This window comes from Musca autumnalis, unplaced genomic scaffold, assembly GCF_047663935.1.
Source record: "Musca autumnalis isolate F117 unplaced genomic scaffold, ASM4766393v1 scaffold_4, whole genome shotgun sequence".
Classification (NCBI taxonomy): Eukaryota; Metazoa; Arthropoda; class Insecta; order Diptera; family Muscidae; genus Musca; species Musca autumnalis.
This window is the reverse complement of record NW_027411977.1, coordinates 145,830,376-145,847,857: the sequence shown is the minus strand read 5'-3', so window position 1 is coordinate 145,847,857 and position 17,482 is coordinate 145,830,376. Positions and strand designations below refer to the sequence as shown.

The 17,482-nt window shown below is 33.9% G+C and overlaps 2 protein-coding genes and 1 long non-coding RNA gene across 9 annotated transcripts in view; 1 reads left to right on the top strand and 2 right to left on the bottom strand.

Annotated features, from left to right (window-relative positions):
• The window catches only part of MCU (mitochondrial calcium uniporter), a 304,006-nt gene that overhangs the window by 54,247 nt on the left and 232,277 nt on the right, over positions 1 to 17,482 (bottom strand). The window lies entirely within an intron of this gene.
• Positions 1 to 17,482, top strand: part of jv (javelin) — a 115,619-nt gene that overhangs the window by 1,029 nt on the left and 97,108 nt on the right. The gene's annotated exons all lie outside the window — the stretch shown is intronic.
• The window catches only part of LOC141402622 (uncharacterized), a 68,160-nt gene that overhangs the window by 870 nt on the left and 49,808 nt on the right, over positions 1 to 17,482 (bottom strand). Inside the window, exon 2 of the long non-coding RNA XR_012412679.1 lies at positions 9,310 to 9,385. This is a non-coding gene — a long non-coding RNA (uncharacterized lncRNA). The remainder of the gene's footprint in view (positions 1 to 9,309; positions 9,386 to 17,482) is intronic.

The following is a 17,482-nucleotide window of genomic DNA, read 5'->3' as shown; positions in this document are numbered from 1 at the left end:
CCAGGTAATAAACATTTAATGTAGAAACTAAGCCTGAAAATGCCAGTACCAAAAAAACCCATTAAAATTTAAAGAATTTTTGTGTTGAAATTTAGCAACTAATATGTTTTTCCTGACGTTACTTTAAAGTTTAAAGTCTGTTATAAGACAAATAGAAAACAATAGATAATCAAAGTACAAACAAATTAATACATAAAAAAGAGGTATTTTGGTATAATCTACCGTTCATTCAGCTTCTATCTTTATTTTTTCTGATTCTTAATTTCGTAACATTTCACATTTGCAATATCTCCAAGGTATTTCAATTCAGTAGAGAACAACCCCTAAAGGATTTTGAGTTCACATGCTAAACTTTTGTATTGTTCTTTAAATTAAAAACTAAATCAGAGGCGAAGGGTATCCCAATATTTTGCACTAGATAGAAATTTTAAATTTAAAAGATAGAGAGTAACTTCTAGAATCCTTGGTACTGAATATGACTCAATTGATATTAAATATATATTTTCGCCTAGCCTATATTTTTTAAGTATTTTCATACCCACAGCCTTGGAATGAATAGATTTCCAAGTATTCCAAGCCATGTCTGAATTTGGTATACCCGAAAAGATCATTCGGCTTTGTAAGATAACATTAACTGAGGTATCAATTCTCAGTTAAAATAGGAAAGAACCTCACCGAACAGTTCAGTACCAAAAGAGGTTTCAGACAAGGAGACAGCCTTTCATGTGATCTCCTCAACATCTTGCTGGAAAATATCATACGCGATGCAATTACATGCAATGTAATATATGCAATATACACCAATAGCCATATGTTACTTGCTTGTGCTGACGATATTGGTAACATGGGTCGATCAGTAAAGGAAGTAAATGTTACCTTTAAGAATGTTGAGGAGAATCTGCTAAAGTGAGTCTGTCTCTGTCTGTCATGTCATAAGAATGAGCGACGATGAACCCACTAAAAGAGGTATAAATACGGCGGTACACACAGAACTGGAGTAAACAAGTGGAGGGCGAGATCGAAAAAATAGAGAAGATTTGAAATCAATTCTTAGTTCGGCTTTTAGGACAAATGTTGTTTAGAGGGCCAACTATGTAAGTTATACCATCAGCCTTTAGACTAGCGAGGGTGTATAGAATAATGGTCTAAGACCCCGATTTTGTTTAAACGAAATCCGTTTCAGACAATTTGGAGTCGATTTCGCCCGGTCCTTCTGTCGGTTTGTCTGCCTGGCTGGAGCGCACGATAACTCTCGAATGAAGTACCCGATAAGTCTCGACGGAGTAACCGATTTGATACTTACTTTGCACATCGTAATATTTCTATCAGACATAAATCAGTAGTGCGATTCTCTAACTCATTTTTTGAGTTACCGACAAAAATCGTTAAAATTGAAACGCAAAATTATGAATGAAAATTTCAAATAAAAGTTTACAACATTCTTGCTGTCAGTAGAACATTACGACTGCTTTTTATTCGTCGCTACTTACACAATGTTCACCTAAGTGCAGTTTAAGGGCTGTTCGATAACCATTTGGACATTTTTACAGAAAGTAACAGCAATATAATCTTTTCCCCTGGGCAATTATGTCTGAAAAGCTTTAAAAAATCCTATAGTGATCAACTAAAATGTCCGATGGACACGATAATTATCCAAGGCAGTAATTAGTCCAAGATTTGCACTTGGTAATATTTCACTCACACTTAAAAGAAGTTGGAATATAGGCTATATCGGTTCACACCTTCGGGTACCTCACCCACAAAATTAAATTTTTTTCCAAATTTGCAGTTTTGATTGACATTTCTACAGTAGGAAGTCCCCACGGCTCATATTACGACAGTATATTTTTTCGGAAGTAAGTTGATACTTTCTCAGTTAATTGTGGTTGCAACACCCCAACGGTCCAGAGATGGAATATGGAATAATTCGAATTACAAATGGCATAATTCGAATTACAAATAAAACAATTCGAATTACAAATAAAATAATTCGAATTACAAATTAAATAATTCGAATTACAAATAGAATAATTCGAATTACAAACGAAATAATTCGAATTACAAATAGAATAATTCGAATTTTAAATGGATAAATTCGAATTACAATTGAAACGTTACGAATAACAACTAAAATGATTCTAAATACATCTGAAGAAAGGTAGTGGTTTGAATTTTAGTAATAATCTTCTTATAATAATCTATTAAAATTGATACTGAGGTCACTGACCTTCACACAATACCAAATTTAATACCATTTAGAAACTTTCGTTCGATTATAGTTTCCATTTTCAAAGCGACCTCCTTACCTCAATCCTGCACAAAAACACAACAAAATGCCAGATCCGTTCCTACAACCTTATCGTGCACTTATAGTACACGTTTTTTCAAAACCTCAGGGTTTTCTCACAACTCTGCCCCAAGAGTGATCCTCCAGTCGTTTCGGATGGTCCTTGACGAATCTGTCAGTCAATCAATCCTCTTTTTTATTTTGTATCCATACATATAGTTTGACCCAGGTAGTGCCTGTTATCTCTTTATTGTCTTTGTTTAAGAATTACACATTTATTAGCTATCCTTGCATTGAATAACTATTAAAATCGTTCTTTTTTGATGGGTGTTGTGTGAAATAACTTCCGCTAACAATTTTTCTGCGAGTCGGTAAATGAATGCAAAACAAACCATTTTTTGTTGCAGTTGACAAATCGGAAAGGCAAATATGCTGAACATAAAAAAATGTCAGTGAGGTTGTCTAACAAATCCAAAAACACATGCGAATTCCCCAGCCAACGAGAGAGTTCAGCAACATTTGTCATGGTGACAGTCCTTTTGTAGCTGGGAATGTCTATCTGTAATTGTTGCAGTTTATACACATATCGCTCATTTACTCAAAGAGTGACACATCTCAAAAAATCAAGTTTCAAGAAAAACGCGTTTTAAGTTGCCGATTGAAATAGAACTTCCCAACTTAAAAAGATTATTACAACAAAACTAAAATAACTACTTGGCCCACCATTTGTAAAGAGTTAGTCAGATATCAGTGCTAAATTTTTGAGCAAGATCAAGCATAATTTGACGTTTTTTAGTGCTTCATATACTCAAAAAACTGTTTTGATGTTTTATGCCAAACTCCTAGAAAATAAGCTGTAACTCGTTGAGTTTTGGAGATGTCATGAAAATTTGACACAAAATTAAGTACAAGTCGTAGATAAAATAGAAATTGGTAACTCCAAAAACCCATTTTTTGAGTTATGCCACTCTAAGCAAATGAGTGATATGCACTATGTATGTGTTCATGCTTTTGTATGTAAATAACAAATACAATACAACGAGAGTGTAAATTGCAAAATAAAGGCATAAAACCAAGAGCAGCTACCAAAGTTTTCACAAAAAAAGGAACAGATGAATGGATTCCAAACTAAATTCGTCAGTTAAAAAATTGAGTTATATGTTATATGGTCTCCTTGCATTGTTGTTACTTTTTCAAATGGAATTGACGAGTAATTTGTTTAGTGTGATGTTGGCATTGTGCCATCTGTAATCACACAATTGACAACCGAATAAAAGGATTACACGCTCATTTCATTAAAATACATCGCTGACAGATAAAATGTAAGTGGATTTAAATGTTTGTCCAAAAAGTCCAGTCAAAACAGACATGCGTATAAGGGGAAAATAGCAAAAATTCCCACAAAGCTGAACTTTGGTGGAAAGCTAGGGTTTGCCATTAGAAGTAACATCTTAAAAGTCCCCATTAAACCCTTGTGTGGAAACGAAGTTATTAAGGGCCAAAGGTCATTTTTTGGTGACATTTTGAAAATTTCTCAAAAATGGTAAGACCTATTAGAAATCGACTAAAGTAAAAGTTGTAGGCTTAAAAAGTATCTACTAGGGTGATCTCTATGACTTTTCATTAGGAGTCAACATTCTTGAGATATCGTGATATAAGTGTCAAATTACACATGTGAATTACACATGTGCGTAAGATCATCACGAGGATGACCGGTTCATATAACAACGCCATGTGTTAGGTATTTCTATAAGCTTTCAAATGATACATTGCAAAGTAATCGGTTCAGAAGAATCCTGTTTTAAATTTGGGCTTTCGGGTGAAATTACCAGCAAACCGGATCCGCCCAAGAAAATTATACATTTTCGTAATCAGCGCAACAAACCCGACCATTTGACAAAAAATCAATAAAATCGGAGAATTTTCGTTGGGGTCGTTCCCGTTGGGCTTTCGATTACGCATGTGGATAAATGGGCAAATTTTGTATAAAATGGCTCTAACATGAAATAACTCTACTAAGCTCCCTCCGATTTTGTTGTATTTTATTTAAAGATAGGTATAATTTCGCTCTTCTTCGGTTACTCAGGTTATTTAAGCCGTTTCACCTGAAATGTGCGTATTTCCCTTAAAAATACATCATTTGTATGCATATGATAAATTATGTATTTTTCAGTTCCTTCTAGGCAAAAATTATGAAGAACAAACTTGTAGAGAATTTTTCCAGTCTACAATATTTGCTCTAGTCACTTTTTGATTAGACCCACCATTTTCACGTCTATTTTGACTGGACTAATATAAGGGAATAGTTAGATGAACATGAATTTTGCTAAATGTCTGAAATGTGATTGAAACAGGAAACTATTGCAAGAGTTTATCTATCGTTTTTATAATCTACACCAATATGTTGGGAGGGTATTGTAACACCTTGAAATAATGATCGACGAGCTGAGCCCATCACTCTACAGATCTCAAATTTTGTTGTATCGTCATCAAATTTTGGTTGTTGATGGGGGTCTCGGCGGCGAGAAGCCTATTTGGTGATGTTTGGATAATATTCAGGGGACGGAAATCACGTAACAGATCGCAATTTGAATCGGATCATCGCGAGATGGAGCTTTGTAATAGAAGTTTTATTATTGTTTGCCTTTATATAGCCTCCACAGAAACGTACCACCCGATTTTCGGTATTTTGAAGGTTGTGGCCTCAATATCCCACCGAAATGGCTGGAATTTGGTATTTAGTCTTCGTTGGGAGTACAAAACCTTATACGTCCACGCCTTCATGTATGTAGCTCCTGCCGATTTTACTTTGAAGGTTGTGACCTCAATATACGACCAAAATGCCTGAAATTTGGTATTAAGTCCATGGTGCTCTTAAATCAAATTTAAATGGAAGGTGCTTACACCTGGGAAGATGAGAAAAATCAAAAAAACTAAAAAAAATCAAGTTGGCATTTTTAAGGGTTTTTTAGGTTTTCACGATTTTGCTTGGAAGCCGCAAGTCCTATGGAAATGGAACTAAAGAAAATGTTATAGCTATGAAAATTTTCTACAAGATTGGCTTTTGTGATATCTTCGTAGTTTTTACTGTTATTGAGACATAGAAGTTCAAATTGGGACAATGGATTGACTGTACCGCCTCCTTATAAAACAATGTTATACACAGTGCAACTTAACTAACTTTAAATGAAAACCGCTTACACCAGGGAAGTTTTTGCGAATTTTGAAACAGCTATGTTTATAGATGAGAAAAATCCAAAAACAAGAAAAATCGCTGGATGGATTTTTTAATAAATTGCGATCAAAGTTCACATTTTTAGGTTTTCACGATTTTGCTTGGAAACCGCAATTGATCACCTAACCATTTTTGGTATATAGAAGTTCAGATCAAACTTTCAGATTTTTTTCATACGTCTTCAGGATTTAGCTTGAAAACTGCAAATCCTTTCGAAATGGGACTAAAGAATATGTTGTCGCTGTAAAAATTCTCTACAAGATTTGATTTTGCAATTTTTCCTATGTTGTACCGTGTTTGAGATTTATACGAGTAGGTTTAAGTTGGGAAATTGCAGTCATGACATTGTTTTATAAGCAATTTGAACCTCTATATCTCAATAACGGTAAAAACTACGAAGATATCACAAAAGCTAATCTTGTAGAAAATGTTCATAGCTAAAACATTTTCTTTAGTCCCATTTCAATAGGACTTGCGGTTTCCAAGCAAAATCGTGAAAACCTAAAAACCCCTCAAAAATGTCAATTTGAATCGCGATTTTTTTAGTTTTTTGATTTTTCTCATCTATAAACATTGTAGTTTCAGAATCAGCAAAAACTTCCCAGGTGAGACTTTCCACCTTAAATTTGCCTTCATATAGCCCCAATGAACGGTACCTCCCGATTTTCGGTATTTTTAAGGTTGTGGCCTCAATATCCGACCAAAATGGCTGAAATTTGGTATTTAGTCTTCGCTGGGGGTATTAAACTGTCCATCTGAAATTTGTTGGTGTAGGTCCATGTGTGCGTACAGCCCCCATAGAACGGTACCTCCCAATTTTCGGTATTTTTTGAGTTTTGGCTCCAATATCCATCAAGTGGTTTAATTTATATAATATATTATTTATACAACTTTCCACCTTTAATTTGTTAGTATAAGCCCCCGTCTTCATATAGCCCCCATAGAACGGTACCCCCCCACATATTAGTCACATTGACTAAAATTGGGTATTTAGTCTTCGTTGCAGTTACAAAACTTTCCTCCAGAAATTTCTCGGCACAGTTCAACGTTTTATACAGCCACCATAAAAAGATGCTGCCGTTTTTTTGATGTAGCCCCCATATAAGAGTATGTAGTCCCATTTAAGATATTTTGAAGATGTTAGTCAAAATTTTCTACCGAATTAGTTGTTAATTGGAATTTTGTGTTCCGGAAGATAGAAAACTTACTCGCAAAAAAGCTATCCATATATATCCCGATTAAGTCTAGCCCGTTTCATGTATTTCGAGGGTTTTTTTTGTCAAATTTGCTGTAATTTAAATTCAGAAATTTTTAAATATTGGTCCATGTTTTGGAAAGAACCACCATGACTCCCCATATGAGCTTTTTAAACGGAGTATATCAGTTAAGATATTCTGCTCCAGCAAGGAATAAACGAAAAAGCTTAGTACTTTCTTAAACGAAAGGATACTAATTGTTCCTATTCACTTCAATACAGTTCGTGGTGGAGGGTATAAAGGGTTCAGCCAGTCCGAACTTAACGCCGTTCTTACTTGTTTTAATTATATTTGGAACGAAGGAAACAACAAGAAAATAAGATTCATTGAAGTACTAGTTCCATTAACGAACTAGTTCCATTTGGGAAAAGGAACTAGAAATATGGGTCCGCTCCGGGAACTATATTGCCCAATTCGGATTCGGATAATACAAGAGTATCCGAATAATAGACAATACTTGTAAAAATATTGAAAATATGGTTCCGGTGCACAATTCCAGCTAAAATTTCGTTGGTAATGATGTTGTCAGTTGGCATGGGATTAACCTATCCTCTTCATCAGAGCGTGACCAGCAAATGTTCAAAAGATTTACCCCACATATTGCCGTTTTAGGTGTTTGAAACTTAAAACATCTATTATGTTTATTGTTGCTTTAAATGGCATGAATTCGAAACATAAAATGACCTAAAAAATGCAGAGTGTCGGCGTATGCCAAACACACCTGACTTTGAATTCAATTGTCAACAAATAATGTTCCAATCGACAAAGACATGTTTATTGAACATCTTGAAATTTGAATTTCCATTCAATTGACAAACTTTTTGCCTGGCGCACAAACAATTGATTGATTTTCTTTTTCAAATGCATTGCCAGGCATTCAAATGTGCAAACTACTCTGGATTTGATAGCATCGGAGATTCAAAAACCTTTCTCCCTCTAAGTCAGCGTTTAAGGGAAATGTATATTTTATGCTTGAGAATGTTATTTACATCTGTTTCTGAATGGTGAGCAGTAAACGACATATCAGAACAATTGGCAAAACGACACAACTGGCTGCATACATACAGTTTGTCAACTAAATATTAGGCTGCTTGGGCAATTCTTTAATGTATACATACATAGTTCATTGACTTTTTACAACAACTGCAATCAAAAAGAATGCGTGTTTTAATGAATATGACGAAAACCCCCAAATGGTAGAAAAAACATTATAAATGAGACATGGTAAAAAAATGCTTTTATGTTTTGACACTCCGAATTTTTTGTTAAACGTGTAATTACTGCCCAAAGAGGATGTGTGTCCTGCTAATCAAAGAACACCAACAGAGATTTAAATCAATACGAATAGGGTTATATATAGCAAATGTCGTCAAAGTATCCCAATTTTGTTTTTAATGGTTTTGTCATAAGTTTTTACATGCTAATGCACTTTTTCAATCATAATTAATTTTGAAATTTATTTACACCCTAAAATGATCCAAAAATATTCCTAAAAATTAAAGAAAGTGTTCGGCTTTGCCGAAAACTAAATTCCCTTGTCCAACGACCGTACAACAAAATGAAAATGGCGTTTAGGTATAACACCTCCAGTCATCACAGTCTACACGAACAAAACCACTTGCGAGGAGTTTTTGAAACTTTCGATGGCAGCGCCGGATGGACGTAACTGCACTTTTCTGAGTGAGATAGTTGAAGGAGTGGCCCTAAATATTGAGACATTTAAGGTCTCATGATGTATTGGCATCCCCTAGAAAAAAACTTACGATCAAGGACTAGCTGCTATTAATTAAATGCGATTAAATTAAAACAAGATCCGAGAAGTGACCCTAAACTAGATTAAAGCGTTGTGCTTGTTGTACATAAGTGGTGGAGATACCTATTCCTTCAGGTAACCCCTCCACATAGTCCTTCTTGCTACTTGATCTAAGTTTGGGAGTCACTTCTTTAGTTGGAGAGCTTTCGGACCATTATGTCAAAAAATATGGACTTGCACACGAAATACATTTTATCGAGTACTACTTCCATTGGAAATTTTAAACCACACTTAAGGGAAAATTGAAAGAGATACTACGATTTGCAAAGTTTCGGTCAAATCCGATAAAAAAATGTTCATAGGACAAAAATCCAGCCCTACCTTCGATTAGAAGTTAATACTATAATATACGAACAGTCGGGCGGGGCCGACTTTATGATACCCTGCACCACTGTGAATACGTAAAGTACATATGGGCGCTATATGCAAATGTTAACCGCTTCTCACCACAGTGTGGTGTAGGTTATAAAAATGCAAACAAATGTGAAAATACTTAAATTTTATTGTTCAGAAAATATGTAAAGTGAAAAAGTATAATACCAAAAAAGTTTTCCTTATTTCTTGATAACTTTAAGTATCTCTAAAATTGTTATTAATACTAGCGTATGTATGTACGTATATTAAGTTTTCTATTGAAATGATATGTAAGTTGTTTTTTGTTTTGTCATAGTTGATTCTACTTGTCATATATTTGTTTTTATTCATTTTACTATCTTACCTGATTGTTTACTCCTGACAACTACACCTGGTAGAGCACACGTATATTTATTTAACAAACTTTAAAGCATATTTACCTGCAAGAAAAGAATGGGAGAAATGTAAGTTGACATACATACATATTTATAAATGAAAGGTAATAACAATCAAAGATCATTGTTGATTTAAAAAATATTGTTAATTTAAAACCAGTATTGAAATGATCAAAGTCGGATAGGGCCGACTATGAAGTTTTCTTATTAAAATTGCTCGTTCAATATTTTCACTCATTTTGAAGGTTTTAGTTACGTTTTGTAACAGAATTAGCTGTAATTCTGGTTCTTTGTGGACAGGAAATATCTAAATACCGTAATTTTGGACATTGACAGTATTTTGGAGTGCCCCCACTTTTTTAAATTTTAGCTAAATTTCCAACAGAATCTACTGCAATTCGTCTTTCGAGTTCTTTGTGGATAGGAAATCTCTTATCAAAATATGGTGCTACAAGCAACGTGCCCGCTACCTTGTAAAAAAATATTTAATATAGAAATGGTGAACAAACTCAAAATCTCTGCTTTATCCGTTTATGCAATACAAAATGGTACAAAATCGTACACATAGGTATACGTTTCAAAAAAAAAAAAATAATAATAATAATAAAAAAATAATAATAATAATAACTCCTTATATCAACCCTATACCCAAATTGTCATTCTCATTCACAGCTAAAACAGTTCCCCCAAAATGTATTAAATTATTAAATCAATTAAATGTAGTACTGTTTAGTGCTTTCATATACATAAGTACGAATTTCCAAAACCTCCTCCTTATCTCTACTTTAAAAACTAACTGCTATCATAACACCAAATTTCAAAATTCCAGTTTAACCCCTCTAGTCATAATAAAAATCCATTTATGTGCTTTATCAATATATTCCCACAACTACATCCATATTTCAACTCCACACAAAAACAGCGACTATAATACCGAATTTCCGAATTCCACCTCTATTTCTATACAAAATATTAAATTTTTTACCAATTAGTACTTTTCGTAAAAAGTACGAATTTCTTAAATTACCTAAATCCTTGACTCTAACAGTTATCTTTAAACCTAATTTCAGGATTCCAGCTTTATCCGTTCAAACAAATTCAAATTGTACCATAAAACTATCTCAATCCAACACTCCAACAGTAGTCTTATATAACCGGATTTAACAAACCAACTTGGTTTTAAATGCCAATTCCATTGGATATAAGTCAACAAAAAATCCTCATAAAGAAAAGGTTAACCCGACAAAAATCCTATAATATGAACAGGCTATTAATTTCGAATTTCAGGATTCCAGCTGTATTGCATCACCAAAATCCATATTGTACCAAAATTAGTACCATTTAGTATTTTCGTACACAAAAGATTGAAATTGCAAAATTACCTGCATATCTTAATCCTGCTCTCCAACAGTAATCTTAATTCCAAATTTCAGGATTCCAGCTCTATCCGTTTACCCAAATTCAAATTGTTCCAAATTTAGTACTATTTGGTACATGAGTACACATTCCAAAATTACCTCTTTTTCTCATCCCTACTTCTTAACCTTGATTCTCATTCCAATTTCAAGCCTTCAGCTTTGTTAAAGAATGGGAAAATGGGAAAACGTAAAAAAACTGGATCAGATGTCAAAGTCGGCATACCAGCAAATTAGAAGTCGGCAACCACGTTGTCGTGTAAAATTTTTCTTAAAGAGAGTATCATTCAGCGCCATTTTTGTTTACAGAGAAGTGAATATTTTGCGACTTTTTTGTGTGCTGTTTTTTGGGGTTTTGCCAAAAAATGTGAAAAGTGTTCAAAATTGTAAAAACTTTTTAGTTCTGGAAAAAGCTTATAATATCACCGTATCTATCTCTTGATTTAGGTAAAGGGTAGAAGGTCTCTTTCCATCCAAATTATCTGTAATTGGAATATCCAGTTAATTATGGACAGGAATGGTTCGCACTTGCCATGAACGGCCACACTTATCAAAATAAAGGCCGCAAAACGAAACCTTGATCCTCGTTCATTCTCTTTTCATTTAAATCAGTCAGTTTTTAACACCAGAAATCATTCAAATCGGAGAGTTGTACGATGTCGACGTGAATCAACCGAGCAGAGAATTGAATTTAATCATCTCCCCCCAGAACTTAAATGCATACAACGAATTTCAAAATTCAAAAATAAATTGAAATTGTATTTGTTTAATAATTTGACCATGCTTTTGGTGTATTATTAAATAAATATTCTTTTTACTTAATATATACACGGAGGAAAAAAGGCTTCTCTAACATATGACCCAAACATAGTTTGCAGCAAACATATATTTGTTTGCAATCAGTAACATATGTTTGGGTCCTGCAAACAAATATATGTTTGGGTGCAAACAAATATATGTTTGGGTGCAAACAAATTATATGTTTGGGTGCAAACATATTATATGTTTGGGTGTAAACAGTGGGCGCTTACTGAGAAAAAGGATGATCCAATCTTCATATGTTTTTGTGGGATTATTATACATATAAAAAGCTTGTCCTTAAGCGAGAGATTTTTATAATCGTTTCTGACGGATATGCATTTTTTGTTAAAAAGAAATTCTGTTTTCCGTTTCGCTTAAGAGCAAGATTATTAGGTTCTTAATGATCCCACAATAATATATTCTGGTCGGTTTATTCGTTTTCGAGTAAACTACGTAAACTGCTTTAGTACGAACAGTGTTTCGTAGGCGGGAAAATATTTTTCAATTTTCAACAAAAAATAAAACTTGCGAAAGTAGCTCAAGGTGTAACCTTTCTGGTGAAAACAAATCTTCTAGGAAAGTTGAAAAAAATGCATGATAAAAGTTTTTTTTTTGCGCTCAATAAGTGACTATAACACCTTATGTTATTGTTTCCCTTTCACGACAATTCTATTAACAAAGTTTCATGTTGATATCTGCATTGGCCCATTGTGCAGTCACACACAATTCTTCATACATATGCCCTAACTACAGTGAGCTTGCGGTGCCTCTGGTCAACTTTATCACCGTCGATATTGTTTACTAATAGTTTAAGAAGTATTTTCCTACGACAACTACATGTTAAAATATTTCATTAAATTCATGGATAAATCCATCAAAATATTCGCAAATGATGTCGTCAATAAGTTATATGCATAGAAATAAAGATAAATATAGTTTAATAAAAGCATTTTCAAATTTTGAATATTAATACGATTGCTACTCATATCAAAAATTATGTTAATTTGTTTAGTATTGAGGAAACAATATTTGGCTAACAACTGGATTTGTCACTTCAATATGTTTAAGTCAATATTTAAGTGGATCGATTTAATTAATGTCAATAAAGCAACAAATTGTGTTGCTACTTTTAAAATCGTTGAATGCCTTAAAACAAAACAAGAAAATTAAAATCATAAAAACTGCCGCAGTGATTCACAACCGCCAACTCTGCCTGATTTAAGCACAATTGAATTAATTAAAAACAACAAAGTTTTCATTTTATATGGCAAAATTAATCACAGTCTTGGTATAGCGCCGCTTTCATTCGATTGGAACAACAATAGCAACAACTCCCAATCTAACGATGGATTTTCTCTCTTTTCACTTTGACTAGCTGCTGTAATTGGGGCTTTTTAGTAATTTTCTGCACAACATCAACAACACTTTCCGTTCCATTTATTACTAATTTCATTCAATCTCAACATTGACTCCTCCAATGATGTTAAACAAAAACAACAATTAAAATCCAAATGAACACACAATTGTCGAAAACATAAAATCAAATGGTTGCAAACAAACAAAAAAATGAGAGCAGAACAGTATGAGGAGATAATAAAAAATAAATGTTTACAAATTGGCGAAATGTCAACAATGAAGTGGCAGAAACTAGCCGTCAGCGGGTGGCAATCGCCGGTTGCATTTAATTGAATAAAGTTTGAAATTGATTTGTTAATGAATTTCAATTGGATTGGATGGCAAAATGGTCTTCTGTTTTTATGCAGGATATAAAGGATAAAATGGTGCCTTTGGTAAAATCGCGCAGAGTACAAGTGTTCGCTTAAATTTATTACATGAATGGGAATTGTATGGGAATTTTTACAATCAGAAAAAAACTTTTGTTTGACACATTGTATAACATCAAACATACATATGTACATACATATGTATATAACAGTGCGTTCCCATATATAGAAAAGTGTAAACAGTTCAAAATTACAAAGGCCCCAAATTTTATGTATGACAAATCTTATTGATTCTTTCATGTTCTCAAAAAGAATCAAAGTTTGTGAATGAATAAACGTATTAAAATAACCCTTATATAATTTCATTACTTTGCCTACAAATGTACATATGTACATTAGGCCGGGGCGATTTGTGTGGAAGGAAAAAAACGTTAATAGGCCCTTAGCGTTTTTGATTTCTGGGATTGAACTAAGCAAAAAAGTCTACTGGACCATATGTCTGCGATGAAAATCGAGCCTCCCGATTTTGACTTTAATTTTTTCATCTACGTTATTTTTACATCTTGGCATATAACAGCCAAACCATTGAGATTTTCGAGCCAACACAAAGACACAAATTGCAGCCAAGACAGTAATTAAGAACTCTTTAATACATCGCAAAGACATTGGAATGCTTTTTCAGGCACTTTTGGTCTTGAGAAGGTGCAAACTTTTCGGAAAATGTCGATAAATTACACTGTGCTACAAAAGTTGACCAGAAAAATATTCAAGCGTTCAGACGCAAAATTCCATCGTGTTGGGATCCATGGAGAACGAAAATGCCTTTAGTTCGTTTGGGTCGCTTCGTTTTATTTTTTTATAACGGTAAAAGTAGTGAAAATCTGGGCTTCTTATATTTTCAAATTTAAACGGGCATATCTTATTTTTTTCACAACGGATTTCTTTTGATGCCTTTTCCTTTTAAAGGGGTGAATAATATCTTTTGAATAAGCTGAATATAAGAAGCTCAGATTTTCACTACTTTTACCGTTATAAAAAAATAAAACGAAGCGACCCAAACGAACTAAAGGCATTTTCGTCTCCATGGATCCCAACACGATGGCATTTTGCATCAGAACGCTTGAATATTTTTCTGGTCAACTTTTGTAGCGCAGTGTCATTTATCGACATTTTCCGAAAAGTTTCCACCTTCTCAAGACCAAAAGTGCCTGAAAAAGCGTTCCAATGTCTTTGCGAAGTATTAGAGAATTCAAAATTACTGTCTTGGCTGCAATTTTTGTCTTTGTGTTGGCTCGAAAATCTCAATGGTTTGGCTGTTATATGCCAAGATGTAAAAAAACGTAGATAAAAACATAAAGTCAAAATCGGGAGGCTCGATTTTCATCGTAGACATATGGTACAGTAGACTTTTTTGCTCAGTTCAATCCCAGGAATCAGAAACGCGAAGGGCCCATTAAGGTTTTCAAATCGCCCCGGCCTAATGTACATACATAGTATAGTAATACGAATAATTAATTAAATTCTATGCTAAGTAGCCTGACCACCCAAAAGCAATTTAACAAAACTTTCCTGGTTCTTCCTATGCTAATAAAAACGTGCTCCAATTAGTCGAAACTGAATAATTTATCACATCAACTTTTTGTTTCTATGGAAACACGAAGTCTCGTGTGCTGATCATTATGACCTTTAGGTGTATCAGAAACCACATATAAACTGGTTTATCAAATGTGGCTATAAAATTTGAAATTTTAGTATTTGAGGTATATCAAATTCACACCTACAATTTGTTGTTATCTCTGCAGATTGTTATTGTCGCTGCGGATAATATTACGGTATGGTAATTTCTCAGTGATTAAAACATTTTCGAGATAAAATATGTAAATAAGTCTTTAAAGTAATTAATCGACAATAATTGGAAGGGGGTGGGGGTTGTGTATGGTTCTCATAAGCATAAATTTTTAAATGCAAATATATTGTAGCGGTGCGCCGTTACTAACTATAAATTAAAAGTGGTTACACCTGTGAAGTGTTTGTGGATTCTGACACTACAATATTCATAAATGAGAAAAATCAAAAAAGGTTCACATTTGTAGGGTTTTTTAGGTTTTCACGGCAAGTCTTATCGAAATGGCACTAGAGAAAATCTTATAGCTGTGAAAATCCTCTTCAATACATCGCATCGCCTTTTATACCAAATGACTTGAGGTTATTACCGTATATTATCTTCTTATTTTATATAAAGTGTTTCCATAATAAATAAAACAAAGTTATTTCATATTCAACTCTACGTTTCGTTGTTCTTTTTCCAACTTCTTCAGGAATTATTTTTTATTAAAAAATCAATTAGTTTTCAATACCATTCTAAGAAAAAATTGTCAAACTTTTATAAAAAAAAGTTGACATCACAACACAGAGATTTGTATAATTCTAAAACAAAATCATCAAAAATAGAAAAAATATTGAAAAATATTGAAAGTTTTGCTGGTCTTCTTGATTAGCATTACACCAAATTTAGCATTTTACACCAAATGGAAGCAGAGGTATTTGTCATTAAAGTAAAAACTTCAAAATATTAACATCACAAGCATTTCACCAAGTTTGGTAACACAATTGGGACCATTTTAAAGCTCAGAAAGTGTTCATTTTGGAAACGCATCAAATTCAAGCTGAGATACTCGTCAGTACAGTTCAAATAAAAATGGGGAAGCGGGAAGTGTGCCAACCTACCTTGCATCCTAATAAAGATGATATTTTCCTCTTCCATTGACGGGCTTTCCTTTTGGAATAAGCATACTAGAAGCAGAGATATTCACATATAAATAAAACGTTGATTGTTCTCCACGTACGTTTTTTGCCCATTCCGACCCCTGAATATTATCCGACCATCACCAAAATCGATAGGCTTCTTCATCTATGGGACCCTCATTAACCCTCAAAAATTGCGACCTGTAGCGTGATTAAAAAAATGAAAAAATGAGATGTATTACTGCCTATTGCGTTATTTGGCCACCTACGCCAACCTACTTTGCATTATTGTAAATATGGGATTTTCTACATTCATAGTCAGGCTTTGCTTTTGGACGGTCCCCAAGCAAAGCTGTGATATTCGTCCCCAGCAAACTGTTCGATGCCAAAGATGCCATTCAATCATGGGTGCAAGTGATCTGGCATGTCATCTTTTTAGCACCTTCATCGATGAATTTTGTATGAGCGTGGACCCCAAAAGATGGTATTCATTTTTGGATCCAAAGCATGTCATTTACACCAATGCTTTGACATGTCATTTCCACCAATGCTTTGCAATGACATTAACATTACGACGAGAGACAACATCAAGCCTATTGTAAATAATTAATCTTATATATTTAGAAAAATGTGTATAAGTAAAAACACAAAATTAATCTCTATTGGATCGATGGAATGGGTTCAAATGCTGATGAAAAGATCGGATCTTTCACGACTTCCTTTGCATTGGTTCAAATGCTAATGAAAAGATCGGATCTTTCACGACTTCGTTTGAACCAATGCAAAAGATGCCATGAAATCATGGAACCCCTTCCTTCAAATGTTGCTGGGTCATTATAATTAATATCGCAAAAATGAAAAGTTGGGTTTCATTAGTGACTATTGCGATATTTTCTACAACCTACTTTTCATCGTTAGAAAGGCAATATTTTGAACTTTCATTGTTTTGCTTTTGCTATACCCCTTATAGAAGCTGAGATATTCACTTTGGAAAAAACGTTGACTTTTTCTTCAAATATGCCCATTCCGACCCTCGAATATGATCCGATCATCACCAAAATCAATGGGCTTCTTTCCCTCCGGGACACCAATTAACCACCAAAATTTGGTGGCTATCCAATCAAAATTGCAACCTGTAGCGTGATTACTAGGTTTAGATGAACAGACGGACGGAGGGAAGGACACACAGCCAGATCGACTCAGCTAGTCGAGACATTCAGTTTGGTATATACATATAAGTATGGGTCTACGACCATTATTTCGATGCGTTACAAACGTTTTGGCCAAAACCAACGTATAACAAGTTAAAAAGCGTTCATCCGGTTCGAACTTTTTACACCCTCTACCATGAAATACTCTGAGCTAATGTGCAATTATTAGTTTTCTTTGTGTTTTGAAAGTACCTATGCCCACAATTTTAGCTGGGGAAGTTAGTTGACCGCTAGAAGCCCTAAATG